This window comes from Salmo salar, chromosome 28 (genome assembly GCF_965601325.2).
Source record: "Salmo salar chromosome 28, fSalSal1, whole genome shotgun sequence".
NCBI lineage: Eukaryota > Metazoa > Chordata > Actinopteri > Salmoniformes > Salmonidae > Salmo > Salmo salar.
This window is the reverse complement of record NC_138318.1, coordinates 6653974-6673554: the sequence shown is the minus strand read 5'-3', so window position 1 is coordinate 6673554 and position 19581 is coordinate 6653974.

Below are 19581 nucleotides of genomic sequence, written 5' to 3'. Positions count from 1 at the left end.
AGAGTTGCTAAGATTCCATGAAAGTTAATTAACTGGTTTGGACTTCATCGAGCTGCAGATCATCCTATTACATCGAAAGGGGAGAATTTAAACAAGAAATTATAGATAATAATTTATTTGGACCTTTCACAGCAGCGCTTCTGTGAAGTCAATGAGATAGTAGTTTGGGAGAGCTGTTATGCTTTATTTCAGAGTTTGCTGGTTGATTTATATTTAATGTCATGGTAAAATGGTAATTACATAATATTACATAACATGGGGGGGGTGCTAAACTAAAACAAATTTTTATGATGGTCATACCATGGATCATTTAGCTATTTGATTTCGAATTTTAGGTATAAAAAAATATTGAAAATATATTTGATATAAGATTGAACTTGCCCTTTAATACTATAGCCCATAGAAACACATTGAATAAAATATTAATACATTTAAAAAGACAGTCAAAAAATAAATCATAAGGAATAAGGTTATAAAATCTCTGATACAAGTATTTAAATACAGATTTGTTTTTTTGGACACATATTTAACTCCTACATACTTCCATTTGCTTGAATGCGTTACCTTCAGACGAATCCCGTCACATGTGTCCCGTGACCATTGTGTTATGACTGTTTTCTTGATGTCTAATGGTCTGACAAACATCGCTGTAGCTCAACCATTTTTCAACGCCTATGCGGAAGGCCAACATAGGCGGATGTAGTGGATTGAGAAGCAGCCCATGCAAAAAACCTGATACACTACATGACCAAAAGTATGTGGACACCTGCTCGTCGAACATATCATTCCAAAATCATGGGCATTAATATGGAGTTGGTCCCCCCTTTGCTGCTATAACAGCCTCCATTCTTCTAGGAAGGCTTTCATCACTAGATGTTGGAACATTGCTGCGAGGACTTGCTTCCATTCAGCCACAAGAGCATTAGTGAGGTCAGGCACTGATTTTGGGAGATTAGGCCTGTCCCGCAGTCGGTATTCCAATTCATCCCAAAGGTGTTCGATGGGGTTGAGTTCAGGGCTCTGGTCAGGCCAGTCAAGTTCTTCCACACTAATCTCGAAAAAACATTTCTGTATGGACCTTGCTTTGAGCACGGGGGCATTGTCATGCTGGAACAAGAAAGGGCCTTCCCCAAACTGTTGCCACAAAGTTGGAAGGATAGAATCATCTAGAATGTCATTGCATGCTGTAGCGTTAAGATTTCCCTTCACTGGAACTAAGGGGCCTAGCTCAAACTATATAAAACAGCCCCAGACCATTATTCCTCCTCTGCCAAACTCTACAGCCGGCGCTATGCATTCAGGCAGGTAGCGTTCTACTGGCATCCACCAAACCCAGATTCAACCGTCAAGCTGTCAGATTGTGAAGCGTGATTCATCACTCCAGAGGACGCTTTTCCACTGCTCCAGAGTCCAATGGCAGATTGTGTGCGGCTGCTCGGCCGTGGAAACCCATTTCATGAAGCTCCCGACGAACAGTTCTTGTGCTGACGTTGCTTCCAGAGGCAGTTTGGAACTCGGTAGCGAGTGTTGCAACTTAGGACAGACAATTTTTATGTGCTACATGATTCAGCACTCAGCGGTCCCGTTCTTTGAGCATGTGTGACCTACCACTTTGTGGCTGAGACGTTGTTGCTCCTAGACGTTTCCACTTCACAATAGCAGCATTTACAGTTGACCGGGGCATCTCTAGCAGGGCATAAACGTAATGAACTGATTTGTTGGAAAGGTGGCATCCTATGATGTTGAAAGTCACTGAGCTCTTCAGTAAGGCCATTCTACTGCTAATGTTTAACTAAGGAGATTGCATGGCTGTGTGCTCAATTTTAAACACCTGTCAGCAAGGGGTGTGGCTGAAATAGCCGAATCCACTCATTTGAAATGGTGTCCAAATACTTTTGTATATATAGTGTATCTCTATCTTAAACTGGCGGATTTTGATGGGGATTTCTTTATTATGTTACTTAGAATGCCGCACCGGTGAATCGGTAGACTCTTAAGGATTAACAGGTAGTTACCAATTTGATTGAATCTTCCTTGTTACCACATGATGAATACAAGCTGAAATAAAAGGGTGGAATAAACCATTACCCAGCAGGACAAGGAACAGGGAACTCCACCATATCCAGTATCAACAGAAGCTTTTAAGAACGTACGCTAGGCTAGGGTCAGAGGGAGCGCATCAGGGGAGAGAGACTAAATAAAAACACTAAAGTGGCATTAATCCGACTCCGTCTCCAGCCATAGTCTCTCCCTCACGCTATGCCATCCCCAGGGCAGGGACACACTGGCACACTGCCCACCGCCACCCTCAAAAGTCCCTTTATGACTCTGTTTGGCATCATCCACCAAGATCAACAGTCCTGCTTTTTAGACTGCCCAGCACACACGCTGAGCGTAACCTGGGTGTCAGGCTGAGCCAGAGGGGAAAAAAAGAGACGCTTCAGAAAACGTAATATTAAAACTTTTGCGTGCAATACAATATTTGCCCGTCTCTTATTTTCAAGGACATTCTTATTTTCCCCTGCTGCCGATGCTCTCCCAGGGCACAGCAGAGGGTTGGAAAAACACTTGGTGTTCTGGACGTGTTGCTGAGTTCCCGAGCAAGCGTCCTGACTGAAAAAAATGACCGTCAGCTATGAAAAAGAAGTACAGATGTTTTTATCCTTGTCACGTCCTGACCATAGAAAGCTTTTATTTTTCTATGGTAGAGTAGGTCAGGGCGTGACAGAGGGATTTGTCTAGTTTATTTATGTCTATGTTGGTTCTAGTTTCTTTTTTCTATGTTGGGGATTTTGTGTAGTTTATGTTTTTCTATGTGGGGTTCTAGTTGTTGTATTTCTATGTTGTTTTTGGGGGGGATGATCTCCAATTAGAGGCAGCTGGTCATCGTTGTCTCTAATTGGGGATCGTATTTAAGTGGTTGTTTTTCCCACCTGGGTTTGTGGGAGATTATTTTGAGTATGTGTATGTTGCACCTCTTTGTCACGGTTTGCCACGGTTTGTTGTTTTGTTTATTTGTATGTCTTGCATAGTTTCACAGTTTAATTAAAATGTGGAATGATACACACACTGCGCCTTGGTCCCATTCTTCAGACAGCCGTGACAATCCTGTAGTAGCTCAATTTATCCTGATGAGATCAGTGACTATTTCATGAAGGGAGTGAAGGGAGTTTATCTATACCGAAACACAGCAACTAAAAAAGGAATTCATGTAAAGTCACAGATTGATAAAAAATAGTTTTGGACAAGAAATGTAATTTGAAATTGTTTTCAGTAACCTCATCTGCTATAACTAGCATTTGTCTTAACAGACAATTTAATGACGGAGTTTTCCTATGAATGGGAGTTGTTTTACTCATTTTGCATTCTCCTCGTTCCATTTAGTTTGGAAAGGAAAGCAGGTTAGCTTGAGGTTGTCGAAGACAAATGGCTCGGCAGGGTTACCATAACAAAACACATGAAAGGCTACATTGAGAGTGTGTCTGTTTATTTCACACAAGGGATGTGAATGAACGCATGACGTGATCACATCACGTATGATGTTAAAGTCATCACAGGAGACCAGGCCTGTACCCCCCCCCCCCCCCACCGCACACACGCAGCCGCACACACACGCACACACCCCTCCACACACACACACACACACACACACACACACACACACACACACACACACACACACACACACACACACACACACACACACACACACACACACACACACACACACACACACACACAACGTCGGCTCTGCCTAATAGATAAGGGGAAGCCTATTTAGAGCTTGAAAGGAAGTGGAGAGCAGTGGACCGGGGGTCACACAGAGAATCTATTTTGCCCAAAGCAGCAAGTCAGAGCTTCCAGATTCATGACGGTTGACATCAGCTTCCAGATTCATGATGGTTGACATCAGCTCTGTGTTGGCAAGCCAACATCAGCATCCGCACATCTCCCCAGCAAGTGGTTAGACGCTCAGGAGGAAGATTAGTGCTGTCAGGCATAAGGAGTGCAGTTGTATCGGTAGTGCTCTTTAGAGAGAGTGATAGTTGTATTTTTTCCCCCCTAATCTGCAATGACGAAGGACTGTGTCCACCGATACTTGACTTTACTCCTTGAATTTCCCTTACAACAACATCTGGCATTACATCAGTAGTTCATAATGAGTACGCAAGTGTATGAGTGTCTGGGGTGGGTCTGTGTCTTGTTTGGTCGGTTGGCATGGTGACTTAGAGACAGGAGGGTAGGAGGGAGAGGAGTCTGAGTGCTGAGGTAAAGTGCTGAGTTATGACAGCTACTGTACTGTAGTGTAGGCAGGTATTCACGTCATCATACCGAATATTCCACTCAGCTCCTTAGAGAGAGAGGGGGGGGGGGGGGGGGAATGCAACCACTGACCTTTGCTGCACTGACCACTCAACATTATCATCTATTGTCATCAATGCCAGAACGCATCTGGTTTGTCTCAAACTCTTTCGGCAATGATCAGTGAAATGACTGTACTCGAATCCACAGTCTGTGTACACGGAGGGTGAAACTACTGGCCAGTACATCTTCTCTAACTATGTTTATACAGTGTCCAGATCCAGACATTGAGGCATATAGGTTTTTCTTTGGTTATATCTGCTGCAAAACCAGAAATCCACAAAATCAAATGTTAATCGAGCGCCAGATGCCGGCTGGGAAGTATCTCCACCGAGGTCAACGACCTTCCACTCAGTTTCTCAATGTAGCGTGAAGCTGCGCTAACAGACTCTGACGTGAAAGCTCACTAAGAAAGAGATCCCCCATTCACTCCCACTAAACCAAAGGCCAGTGAAACTTAGCTTTCTTTGTCATCTCCAGCAGAAGTTTCGTAAAAAAAATAAAAAAAAATAAAGTAAATCCAATAACTAGGCTTAAATAAGCCAACTTGTGGTGTACCAGAGTACAGCCCTGGGTCCGGGGCAGCCGGCTCTGGTTTAACCAACACAGCCTTATTATCCTAGTGCTGCTCTGTATGATTCCTCTGTTCTAACCTTGCTCCTTTTGACCATTTCTGAAGGTGTTTATGGAAAACCTCTGCCATTTAAAGAGCTCGTCCTAATCAGATGCAAAATAGTCCGAGCGCTTAACCGAGCTTTTATTTTTAGGGGGTTTGAGGGCAGCAGGAGTGTCATGTCTTGCTCTGTTTATATTTCAGATTTTAAGGAATACGTATATAACAAATTATGCACATCACCTTCTCGTATTAGACAAGAATTTGGATGTAGCAAGGAGACTGGTCTGTCAAGGCCATAAACCACTGGAAAAAGTGTGTGGGCAGTGCTATGGATTCAGTCAGGCCTTTGTAACATCAGGGGAGGTTTGCCTCAAAGTATGCGTATACATTAAATGGACCTACATTGGTGATTCATGATGCCTGGTATGAGTGAGACAGAATTAAATGATTGGCTTAATTGAAAACAAAACTAAGGTTTTAACACCACCGTTGGCTGACAGAGAAGACTATATCATGATTTTTAAAGTAGTGATTGGTGAATAAAGACCGACTTAGATAGACTTTGTGGCTACTTAGATAGTATGGTGTTCTCCTGAAATAACTATCAAATCATTATCTAATATGCCCACCTAGAAAACTCCTAAAAGCACATTATGTAAGTGTTTTGCAAGATTAGATTCTCTTCTAGAGGCGAGTTCATGATTGAAAAATGAAAAGAGCCAAAGATTCCTCACCACAGTGCTTATTGAGAAATTACTAAGGTTTAGCTCTTCGCATGTTTCACATTTCCCTTTCTGATTGAAGTGAAATGGAGCGTTTCTCCACAGCTCCCGCAAAGTTGACCAAACTGTGGTTGGAATCTCTGACTATTATCTAAACAAGACGTAATGTCAACGATTAGAATGTGAAGACACTTGCTGTCCTCGCAAGCCGTCCTCCCTCACTGAGGGATGAAGCCTATATTCAAGGCATGCCCTCTGTCTTTCAAATCCCTGTCCAAATTGGTTTGTAAACAAAGGAGAGACAAAATGGGAGTTGTTTCTATTTTATCCCAGTTAGGCCTGCGAGGGAAGACTAAACAGACGCAGACCAGGCATCTCCACGACAATCATTCACAAATAAAGGCCTGAAGCATTCTCACTCTGACATAAACATTAATTTCACCACTAAGGCAAACTTTATGTTCGTAAACTTAAACAATGGCTATCAGGACATCAAATACTTAGGTGGTATTTTAAAAGGGCGATGTTGGCATGTCAATCAACACATATTTCCTCATAAAAGCCACTGAAAACAGTTGGGCACTGCTGTTCTGAATTCACTGGAACTCCTGACAATAACAGCAGTGTAACACAAGAATTGACAGATGGAAACAGACTACTTTCCATGATCCCAAACCCATTGCTAACATTTGTTTATTTTTGTGTGTAAGTTAAGCATGATAATTACAAGCTGGAGGTGTAAAATACAAATAAAAAAAGAAACCTGTTTATTTGTCAGTGTCAATTGGCATATGATTAGTTGATATGGTCCTGAATTAGTGTGTATTACCTGCTGGTGTAAAAGCAGTCTTCCTTTCAACTAACATCTCCTAATTGAAGTAATTAAAGACTTAGACATGAGTAGCCTGAGCCCATACCAAACATAAAACATGTAATTTAGGTCTGCTTTGAGTTTGCTAACCTGCATCTTATTCGCCTCAACACAAATGCAGGTCACCCACCCCAAAATATGAAAAGGACCAGGTGAAAGGGGTGGAAAAGGAAAGTCCCAGTGTATGAGAGACAGGTGGAGGTTTCCCTAGATTTTTCTTCTCACATATTTGTGTTCACGTGCAAAAGATGAGAAAAAAGTGCCTTATTTTGGTGTAATTTAAGGGAATCTCCATAATTGCCTGTAATAGGCCAGTCTGTCGTGTAACTGACATTTCTAGGTCCTGTGTCCCTCTGCCCCTGCGGAAAGATGTGAGAGTCAGATGGCTCTGGGACTGAAGGTATAGCCTTTAATGGGACCTTAGTGCTTGTATTCCTTTCAGTATGGATCCCTCTTTGAGTAAGTCATGTTATTGGCTTACTTTAGCTGTCATTGAATTTCCTATTACTTTACCCTTAACATGGACTGCACCTTCCAGTTGGTTACTGTACATTTACTCTTGTCTTTTTCAGTAGAGTCATTCCACCTCAAAAAGCACAAGAAACATTTTTTCGACACCTACCATCCCATATTGTTCGGAAATCGTGAGCATTCCTGAAGCATTATTTTGTTGAAATATAGTTTGATCTATGAGAATTTAGGCTAATTGATTGCACCCAAAAATGGCATTTTAATTCATAGGATTCAGATAATCTTCAATAGATATAGTACCTAACATCCCATAATTTTTCCTAACAATGAGAAAGACATGAGGAATCCAATAAAATGGACAAAAGCCACCCACTGACCCCCCACACCACATGCCAATCAATGTTCCCTGGACCGCCGCGCGAGCGCAACTTGAACATAGTGAAAATTCTATGCAACTCCCAGCATTCTTTTACTGTAAACACTGAGGCTATACCCGCTTTAAGTTATAGCTTTAGCAATGATCAAGTAGGCTACTGCGGATATTTGATCATAATATAGGCCTACCAGAGTGGCCTACCATCAACAACTATGGAGGAAATGCATCCCATAACATTTTAACATGGAAATAACTGTTCTATCATTCAGCCTACAGTAGCAGCCAATGTGTGGTGTTCAATGTAGGCCTACATTCCATGATACTTAAAAAAAAAACATGCAGGGCTTGACATTGACCTCTTTTACTACTTGTCTTTCAGACAAGGCGGTTACTGAAAATGTTGTTGTGCTGTTTGATGCCAGAAACCACTTTACAAAATAAAATACATTATTATTCCCATTATTATGCTTCTGTCTCTTGTGTTCATTAAATGGATCACAACATTTTTGTTGTCTAGGGAACAGAACTTGATACTTTCAGACTAATTTATGGTAAATAATGCAAGCAACTTCAATGGATAATTTCTCTAAACAGGGGAAAAATCATTGCCAGATTCACGGCAAAAACATTCCAAAGGATGAAGAAGCAATACTCCAAACCACATCTTTATACTACTTGTCAAACATAGAGAACTGATACTGTATACTCTGTTGTTGGGGTGGTATTGGCGTTGGGTGTGGGGAGTCTGTGGGTAACTTTTAATAATTTTATTGTATTCCTCTTGTCTTACTCAATGGTAGGAAGAGTTTGTTTGAAATCGGATGTTGGGTACTATATTTGTTGAATATTATGTGAATCCTACATATTAAAAGGGTCAATATGAGTGCAATCAATTAGCTTCATTTCTCCGAGATCAAATTCAATTTCCACAAAATATTGTTTCAGTAAAGCTAATCTAATCTGTTTCTAACTACATAAATGATATCAGAACAATCTGTGATGGTGGGTGTCATGGCTTGCTGAAATGACATGGAATGACCCAGTAAGATAAATGAACACGATCATATAGAATCAGAATCTAGGGGCCACTACATGTTATAAAGAGGCCACAAGTCCATTGTCCCTGTAGCAGATGCAGCAGACAGAGAGAGAAAGGCTGAGAGCTGTGGTGCCTGCATCAATAAAATGTTCATCTTTTCCCCCAGTGTGCGACATAAAAACAGACAGCGCATCGTGAACCAACGTTTTCCTCACTTACCTCGGCTCTTTAACTTTCCCCATAAAGTGTGACATCCTGTACTCAGTGACAGTTTGTTTTTACTGACACGTGTTGTTTTAATGTTGTATTGAGGTTTGAGTTGCTACTCAGTTCATTACCCCATTAGTATGCACCCACATGGTGTCATATTTACTCAAATGTATCACCATTAATTAACTGAGGTCTCAGGCCACTTGGGCAACACACTAGCCATTGTAGCCTTCTGGCCTTCTACGCCGTACAGTAATACCACAGTCACAAAATGTGTCAGATATGTTTTAGAAGGGCAATTTAAACATGGCGATTGATGGCAAATGTATTTTCATGTATGCATTTTACTCGTATTAAAGCACAGTGGGGTGGGAAAGCTGGAAAATGTTGGTCAATCACACGCAGACATCCAATAGAAACTGTTAAGACATTTGTGATCAACAACCAATGCAGAGAAAACCACAACTATCCTTTATAATTGTATGGGGGTGTGAGGTGGTTCATTTCATAAAACAAGAGTTTAAGAAAAACAGCTGTCTGTAGTTTGTCTCATAATGGAAATGTTCAACTACATGATAATGTCAATGGAGAAAATGGATGAAAGAAATATTATGGTAACTCTAATAGAACAACGTATTATATGTTACTAAAATCAGTGCCACCCCATTTAGTTTCATATGTTACGTTACGTTAGATTACATTACATTGGCCTACCAACATACGAGTGATCGATCAATATAATACGAGTTGTGGGACCTATAGTATGTTATGAATTACAATTCATATGATCTATTACGAAATGCATGCTAATGTTAGCTAGGTGGCTAGGTTGCTAATGTTAGCTAGGTCGCTAACATGAGCTAGGGTTAGGGGTTAAGATCGGGGTTAAGGTTAGGAGTTAGGTTAAAGGGTTAAGGTTAGGGTTAGGGTTAGGGAAAGGGTTAGCTAATTAGCCAAATACAGTAGTTGCAAACTATGTAAAAATTAGTAAGTATTTAGCTAAAATGCTAAATGTCTAAATTGTCCATGATGAGAATGGAAAACGCAACCTTTGGGTTGCTAGACGTTTGCGTTTTACACTACCCATCCACCCCGACCAACTTTCGTTTTTGCCTTAAGTAATCTACTGTCTTATCAAACATAATATATCATACTAAACAGGTCAAATAATGTAACCTAGCGTAACGTAACATATCATACTAAATGGAGTTGCACGGCTTTTAGTAACATATAATACGTTATATATATATATGGGTCAGCGCAATTGCTCAAATTACCCGATTTTTTTCGGAGCCCATATTTGTACGGCACAGAGTAGACACTGGACGTGACGTGGAGGCCTACATGAAAATGTATCATTTTCAAAGACTGGTTCTAGGGTCAATGGCAGAATTACCGACCAGAATCCTACGAAAACTCAGAAATTCCAGTTTATGATATTGATCCGTATTTCAAAAGCATTCAGAGGGCATTTACAGCCTGGCAACTCTATTTAGTTCATGAAATGGGCATAAACAAATAAACCACATCTTTCTCTATATTCTATAATTACATTTCTATATTCTATAATGAAGGGCGTATTACAAAGTCAAACCGAGGATTTAATACAGTCTGCCAAGCACCATTCCAATCATAATCAACAACAGAGGCCCATCTATGAACATCGGTGGCACAAACTTTTATGATTTTTTATAATCTACACCACAAATACTCTATGAAGTAATGGGAAAAACTGATGAGAAAAATTATTCCGAAAGATGGACAGAAGGTAGAGACACAGGAAAAGGATGAAAAAAGCAGGTATAGAGAGAAAACAAGGTAAAATGAGAGATCAAGAAAGACAGAGTAAGGAAAAGGACAAAAGGTAGAAAACGAGAGAGAAATGTGTCCTGTTTTTGTTACTGTGCTAAACATCACAGATCATATCATATGAAGCAGTAAACGCAAGGAGGACTTCACTAACCCATGTCAGTGGGAAGTCCCTTGACCATAGGGGGGTCTGGACTTGCCCTTGGCGAGGATTCCTCCACTCCAACCCCACCCTAGCATATCTGGGCCCAGCACCCCACACCACTCAGTGATAAATGAGAGCTTTCACACACTGCGTTTGTACTGGCACCTCTGCCAGGGCGGCTGCAACGCTGCTGCCGCTGCCCTGTTAGCTAGCTAGCACAGCAGAATTCCTGATGAGCCCTTTCAGCCCAGCCACTGGAGTGTAGAGAGAGAGAGAGAGGAAAAACAGAAGGAAGAGGGAACTAGGTAGACGACCAGGAGGCAGGATGGAGAGCAGGAATCAGCCAATTGAGTTTTATGTTGCCTGGTGGCTGGTCTGGTCCATTTGTGGTAAGGTCCTGGATTCCTGATCAGCCCATTGCAGGCCACATAAAGCACAGCAGCACACGGCCCTCTGTCTAATTCAGAGCAGATTACGCAGGAGCAGGTGTGTGCGTGCGTCTGTGCGTGCTTGAATGCTGAGCATGTGTGTATTCGCAAATGTGTATTCTTGAATTCTTGCATCCTTGTTTTTCACATTAGTTGCTTTCTTCGCTAATTCTCATGAGCACCCATCCTTTTCAATCTCCTCTAAATCAAAGCAATTTCCTTCAGCGAAGGCCACATTGGTCACAAGAAGTAGTTGAGGGAAAAGAAGAAAGGAAAAACTGAAAATTGTCTGTTGAGAATGCACAGCAATAGGAAATAAAGAGTAATAACTATGTTATTGTTAGCTGATCTGTCTGCTGTGGGACTTTCGACGGCAGTAGGATTCCGGGCTGTTATTCTTGCCTTCACTTTTAATTCAAGTCTTGCACCACCCAAACCCTGGTGCCACTACTGGTAGTGGCTGCGGTGGTGGCTGTTTTCAGCCGTTGCCACCGACCTCTGGCTAAAATAGGGAGTGTAACGCAAACATGGAAGCCGTAATCAGAGCTGGAGGCTCTTGGAAGTCGTAGAAGTTTGATGCCATCTGTGCCATGGAAACATAATGTAGTCCGTAGCGACATAGGGCTTTTGGTTTGGTTACAAAGAGCAACCACTGGTTTCCACCGTTACGGTGACGTGTAAGGTGTGTCACTAAAATGGAAAATGGGTTTCAATAGCACCCTTGGCTCATGTAAGTGCGTCTCAAAATCGGCTGAATACTGGACTAAAGTGGACTTTTTAGTTGTGGCGTTGCAGAAAAACAAAGGCCATGCGTTTAACTCTTTGATTCCTTTATAAAGATAGTAATGTGGGTGGACAAGGATACACAAGGTCATGGGAGGGTTCAAGTTCAGACTTTATTTTTGGACTCCACTATAAATTAATCTATCCCACTCTTTCACCCTGACCCAAACGCCTTTCTTCCTCTTTTACACCATCCTATACATTTAACCTCTGACCTCTTGGGCTCAATTGTGAGGTCAGTATCCCCCCATTGCTAAGCACCAATAAAATGCTACCAGAGACTAATTATCAAAGAGGCCTTGTCCTCTCTCAACACGAATAGCACTGGACAATGACAGGCACCTCCCTTCACTTACCTCTATTCATAGGCACAGTCATAGGTCTCCTTCAGCTCTGTTAGTGTCTGGGTTTTAGTCAGAATAATTACATCTGTGACTGGTGAATCCTGTGCCATTTTGGGTCAAAAGGACCAGAAGCCTACTATCTTTCCCATGCAGACACTATCCCTTGCTTTCTTTATCTTTTGCTCTCTTCTTCCCTCTCTCTCTCTTTCTCTCTCCCTCCCCTTTTTATTTCTATGTCTCTCCCTCCCTTACAGGCATCCACAACCTCATAAACAACTTGCTGTTTACACCTCCTTCCACCCATAGCTTTGGTGAGGTGTCCATCATTCTGACAGCCTGTCCCTGCTGTGGATTACCTGTAGTACTGTCCCAGACTGTCACTCAGCCACAAAGATATTGTGAAACCATTACAACATAACACAACAAGAGATAATTACTACGAGCGATAGAGAGAGCTGGGGAAACCACCAGGCCTGGTACTCAGACATTGTGCAAGGACCTTTAATGGAAATGAATGAGAGGTTTGATTTAACGTCTGCTTTCGATGTGAGCCCATTTGCAGATAATTAGAGAACATGTCACTGATTTGGGCCGGTGTAAACACCGCGCCATCTGACTTTCATTACAGTAAAGAAATCAAATAAACAGTGGCGCAGGAGGAACAGCAGTAGACCCACGCTTCATTACAGTGTGACATGGACGCATGGCTACATCGTGAAGTACTAGAGCAACTAATTACCACCCCCGGTCCATTTGGTTTCTCTCACCGAAAATATAGACATTTAAAAAAAAAAAAAAACATTTTGACTTGTGCCAAAACAAGTCTCGTCTGATGAGAGAAATCTCACAAATCACTTTTAGGACTTACCTCTGAAGTGAACTGCCCCATTTTACATCCAAACCATGCGCAGATTAGCCCGTGCCAAAAAAGAACCCCCGTCGGCCACACCCCCGGAGTCGAAACACTAATATTTAAGTAAACGATCAATGGGAAGGCATTTGGTTATGTATGAGGGACGTGTAACATGGTGACATGTGGTCAAACAGTGAGCCTTGCCAAAACTGAGATGACTCAAGCACCGAAAAAATCACATCAAAACAGAACTGGCCTCAATACACTGCCTTGGCTCGCTCCCTTTTTCTAACATTGTTGATACAATATCCAACACAAATGTTTTTTTCTCCATCGTTTGACTAATTGCACCCAGGCAACATTGTTACGAGTTAATACACACAATTACAGTGTATAACATGACATTAAGCTCCTGGCTGGGTAGATCTCTGCTGATTTCCTTTACAAACAGATGACTAATTAGAAGCACACACTAATGCTGTGAAATTAATGAGTCCATTAAGCCAAGCTAATCCCAGACTGGGAGCAGAGGAGCCAGTATTAACAAAGTGTAAATGGCAGGATGTCAGTGATTAACAGTTCAGGCACATTGGCTTAATTCACTACAAGACAACCGTCACAGCCCACTCAGTGGCACATATGTCAATTTTGAAGAGTTCAGGAATGAATGAAGGCTATCCAGTCTGGATGCTCATCTGCCATCCTCAGTTATATAAAACAGATACAATGTCGGAATTATACTGCACTCTGTGTTTATTCCCTTAGACTCCTTTCACTCTCCAATGTAAAACAAGGAGTTGTCTTATCACTTACAGCTGTGAAAGAGGATGGTGGCCTGCTCCTGTTTTGCCCAAGCAGAGATTGGAGAAGAGATTATGTTGGCAACCAACATCAGGCTGCTTTCATCTCGTCTATTATTTCTAGTCTCTGGCTCAGCACCCAGGTATGTGTCTCTATACTGTGGGTGGGGAGACTGAACCTTTTGTCAGCGATCCAGTCCAAGCACGCGGTGTATGTGTGTGTGTGTGTGCGCACACATGCACGTGAGTATGTGTTCGCCTACCATTCATCCCCTGTAAGAGACAAAGGGTGTCAGTCTGTGGGGTTGTCAGAGCCCACTCTCTCACAGCCACTAAATTCAACAACCCCCATTTGGAATAACACATGCCCCCATACTAACCCCCTATTCACCTAACCCCCAGCACACCCCCTGCCTCGAAAGCCCCAATTTCAGCCCAACTCACCCAACTATTGATTAATACCCATTCACTACCCCAGCCGCTACAAATTACTGTATTAAAGGTCTTATAGGTATTATTCTTGCGGGGGCCCTGACCAGAATCAAACAGGGGGTACCTGAATTGATTTTGTCTGTCTGTCTGGCCTGGTATGATGTAAAGCCTGCCTGCGATGGAGGAGATTGGGACGGAGGGGTGGAGGGAGGGAGAGGTGGCGTCATATAGTCACAACTAATCAATCACATAGCGCCCGTGACTGGTGGAAGGGGTAAAACCACATGTTCTGACTTTAGCTACACCACCAGCGGTCAGGAGGGGGGTGGACGCCTGAGGTTAGGGCGATGACTTACGCTACACCAGGGCCCTGAAGAACTCTCACTTCTCAACAGTCAGCACCAGGGTCTCCCACAAAGGGAGCGGGAGGGTGAGATAGAGAGGTCCACTGACAGACAATTCATTAGAAAGCGATAAAGAGAGGGGCAGATGGACAAACACACCTGGGAAGGAGAGACAAGTGGGAGATGGATCGCCCAAATCCAGTAATGCTCTTCTTATGGGGCAAGAGCATGAGAAGAACAAATGCATCAAGCATGAATACATAGATCAAGTACAGATGATGAGTGGGTTTTTCCCGAAAGTGCTGTATATTCATATCTAATAAATCAAATTCCACCATTATTGAGGTATTCCACTTGAAATGATTGAACATATTACATTTGACATATATTTTGAAAGCATTCTTAGCAGTGACCTTGGAACGGTACTGCATATTGAGCAGCGTATAATACTCAGCTTTATGATAAATAGGCACTTTGACCTAACTGTATAAAGTGGAGGTATGAAAAATGTAGCACTGTCGTGTACAGTTTGTCTGATCCAGTCAGTAGGGGTTGGCAATGAGGCTCCGAATGCCTGGTCTAGTCCGTATCTCATAATCTACCTGAGCTCCAGTCTGTTCCCATCTTCACTGAGGTCCTCAACGTGCTCCCTGAATGCAGACACAAAGCCCATTCCCGTGTGTCAACCTCTAACACACTTTTCTGTCAAAACAGCCAATCGCCATCAATTTGGATGATTAGGAGCTTGAACACAGGCTGACAGCTCTGGCAGTGGAAGGCTGGGAGAGGAGAGAGGCAAGGAAGATGGAAGGGAAGGGAAGGAGGGGGAGAGGTGAAGATGAGAAAAGGGGGGAAAGGAGAGAAAGGGAAGGAGGAAAGCAAGGAGGGGGAAGGGAGACAGACTGGGGATGTAAACTCCGCAGGAGAAGTACGGAGGAAGTGCTGATCACCGCCTCACCACGCTCAACCCACCCCAGATTGATATTGGCAGGATTGATATGTTACAGCTTGTCTGTTCTCACCAGCCCTCCTGCATGTATTCCAGTGAGTGATAGTCCAGAGACAGCCTCCTCACACACACACACGCACACACACACAGCATTCCTGCTGTGGAAGTCAAAGGTCAACAGGTAGGAATGCAGCAGCGTCACATATAACAAATTAAATAGCCACCCTTGGTGAGTAATGTGATCCGCGAGGCACCGCGCAGTAGTTGATGGATAATCTAATGGAGCCACTGATGTCACGTTGCCTTCTTGTTTTAGTTTTTATCAGTTTATCCAATTCAAGGACAGAGTGCGGGGTTTGACAACCCTGGAGGACCAGGTAAGATTAATTACAAAATCCTTTCTTTTCAGGGTATACATTGAGCACTTAGCCAAATTATGTATCATATTCATCATATTCTCACTCACAATATGATGAAGTCTAAGCACTGTTTGTTTTTTATTTATTTATTTTTATTTCACCTTTGTGGTTCTTCTGGGCATTGCAGATATCATTTGTCACCTTTAGAGGCCAGTGGTGTGCTGACAGAACCAACCAGGGCCTCCCATAATACAGCAGCACACAGGACCATAAGGCCAATCAGATCAGCTGTTACTGTGTGAGACGTGATGCTAACAGGAGAGCATGTCACAGAGCGGGCAAGGACATGGACAGACTTACTACTATTCTCCAAAATGATCATTAATACAAAAAAATGTGGACACGTATTTCCTCTGAAGTGACATTTGACTGACTTACAGTGGTTGGTGACTCAGCGTTTCTTGGTAAAGTTTTCATTAATTAAGGTCACTTAGACTATTTTCCAATATTGTACTGTTTTCTAATGAGGCAGGGCAGCTAATTACATGATTGCGGTTATGGCAGATCAGTGCTTTTCTAGGCATCCAGAGGTGGACAAACTAGCTGAGGCTCAGAAAAATAGCCCAGTCTAAACTGTGAAAGAGTCATTAGGTAAATAGATGACAGGAAATCACATTATTATAAAGAGTCTGTGGCTTGTTTTACTCTTATATCAGCGGCATGGGTAGTTTTAATCAAACTTGTGACCCTTTATATTACATTAGAAATCATTACAGTCAATTTAGAAAGCCGTTTTACAGTATGAAAGAGACCCCTGACTACTGCCACAATGTTGTCACAATGATTGTAATGGCGTCGTCATTCTTTGAACCAATGACCCCATCTCAACCCCGTCCTCTCCTAAAAATTATTTTGGGGTGAGAGAAAACCAGAACAGGGTTTTCCCTCTGTCATAAGATAAATGTGTTGTGTCTTAGCAACCGGTGCTGTTATTTTCTCCTTTATTAGTTTTTATTTACTTTGTATAAACTTTGGCCCTCAAGCCTGCAACCCTTAGGACCTATTACCTTTTACTCCGCTCCAGGTTTTCAGCACCTTGCACACACGCTTCAGCGCAAAGTGTTTAAAATGAACTGTGTCTGTGCGTCACAAGTGATTCATTCCGCCATTTCTTCACCATTTGGAAACACGTCACTGAGAGACAATGTGCTCCGTAGCACAGATGAGATGTATTCTATCTATTATACACACCTGGACTGTTGCCTTATTAAATGTTACTTTAAAAAAAAAAAAAAAATCCAAATTGTATTATGCAAAAAAAAAGGGAAGTATGTTTTCCCAATTGTTTTATATATATATATTTACAGTACCAGTCAAAATTTGGACACACCTACTCATTCAAGGGTTTTTCTTTATTTTTACTATTTTCTACATTATAGAATACTAGTGAAGACATCAAAACTATGAAATAACACATATGGAATCATGTAGTAACCAAGAGTGTGCAAAGCTGTCATCAAGGCAAAGGGTGGCTATTTTGAAGAATCTCAAATATAAAATATATTTTGATTTGTTTAACACTTTTTTGCTTGCTATATGATTCCATATGTGTTATTTCATAGTTTTGATTTCTTCACCATTATTCTACAATGTAGAAAATGTAGAAATACAAAACATTTAGAAATACCCTTGAATGAGTAGGTGTGTCCAAACTTTTGACTGGTGCTGTATATAAGTAAAAGCAAATAAGGCACTTTGCTGTCATGTCATGGTTCAGACTTTGATAGCTTTGGTGGGGCCTTCTTGTCTTGCCTCCTTGCTCACAGAAAATACAGGTAAGGGATATACAAAACAAAAATAGTCCTTGAAAAAAGGAGTAAGGGACAGAAAAAGAGAACGAGAGAAACATTACAGGACCTCTCCCTGTGTTTACCTTTGCAATTTCGTCCAATTTGTCTAAATTGCTCCGTCGACCTCCTAAAAAAACAATATGCTTACTGTCAAAAAGCTGAGATATATGACTGATCACCTTCATTTTGTCCATTTGGATCTTTGGCACAGGTCTCTAAATTGTGTATTCTTTCCATGGTAGTAAACCACCCGCCCGGTATTTAATTAATTTCCTTTTATTTATACTGCTGCACCTTTAAAACACAAAGTTTCCTTGCTTTTGGGGGAGACTGGTAGATTCTAGTTCAATCATAATTTAATGTCACTTAAATTTGTCTCATTTCACCCGTTTAGTTTTGTCACAGAGTCTCTGACAAAGGGGTGCGCACATGAGTTTGAGAAAGAAAAATAACTGGAATTAATTAGTCAAGATCTGATTTGGAAGACGAAATTACAGCCATCAGGAGCAATTGGAGAGTAATGGTGTGAAGAATAATGAGACCAATGGCTTTTATTTTCAGGGGCAAAGATCTTGTCCAATTTCCCTGTTGATTTGGCCTCACATGGACCATTTGTTCCTCAACCCTGCTAGTGGAAAATAAAGCATGGATCAAGCCCTAAAAAAAAAAAATTGTCGCCATTATTAAAGTCTAAGGTCTTTTCTAAAAGGCAGGCATTCACGGAGCAATGTAACTCATAGTGCAGAGACTTTGTTAGACAAGGGCCACAATCTCAAGTGTAATGACTCCATTATAATCGTGTAATAACACCTATTTAAAGGCAACAAGCAACCAAGTCACCTTCACTTTATCTGGAGATTAGATAAATGGTGTGTTCACTCTATATTTCCATTTCACTGCATACGAAACCAACCTAGTGTCTAACAAATGTGTACTTCTGACTTAGGGGGCTCAGATATAGCCCCGAAGCCGTCCTCCTCCGTTTTTTGGTAACTAGTAGAAAAGGTTCACTTTCTCCTCCATTTTTATTATAGCTTTACACTTGTTTACCTCAAAGTATGGCTGTTCCAGTAAGTGAACCATCTATCCATCATCTCCACTGTGGGTAACCAAATGAGCCATTTTTCCACTGGGGTAAAACCCCACCAGAGGACAGAGCCGGGTGGAGGAAGAGGCCTCAGAGCAGTGCTCTGTGCTGGGGAGTGTTTGAGCTAGGGCTGAGGGATTGGAGGGCAGGGGCTAGGGAAACTAGGGGCTGAGGGATTGGAGGGCAGGGGCTAGGGAAACTGGGGGCTGGGGGGATAGAGGGCTGGGGCTAGGAGGACTGCTAGGGCCCGTGCCGTGTCTGTCTGTGATGGTAGGCAGACACCACCTTGACACCACACGCAAGGGAACATCTGATCGCGCCCCAGCTGCGCTTACAGCCGTGTATTATTCCAGAGCGGAGGCCTGAAATAGCAGTGTGGCAGTTCATTTATTACGGCCAAAACTCCCGTTTCAGCGTGTGTGTACTATTCCCACCCCCTACTCTCTTACACACCGCCAGGAATCCCCCTCTCTTTTTTTCACTCCTTTTCTTTCTTTCTCAGTTATTCTCACTCAATTTCATCAATGGTCTGCATTTGTGGGACAGCCCCAATGTGCAGCCTTATCCATGCAGCAAAGTCTGCCAAAATCCACAGATCCCATCTGAATTAGGTCTCCGCTTCACTAAAGGGACATGAGAAATCCTAAGCTTTCATTGAGCTTCTATAAATACGTGTATTTTGGAGTCAGAAAAGGCTAGAAACACAACAGTACCTCATTACTTGAGAATCC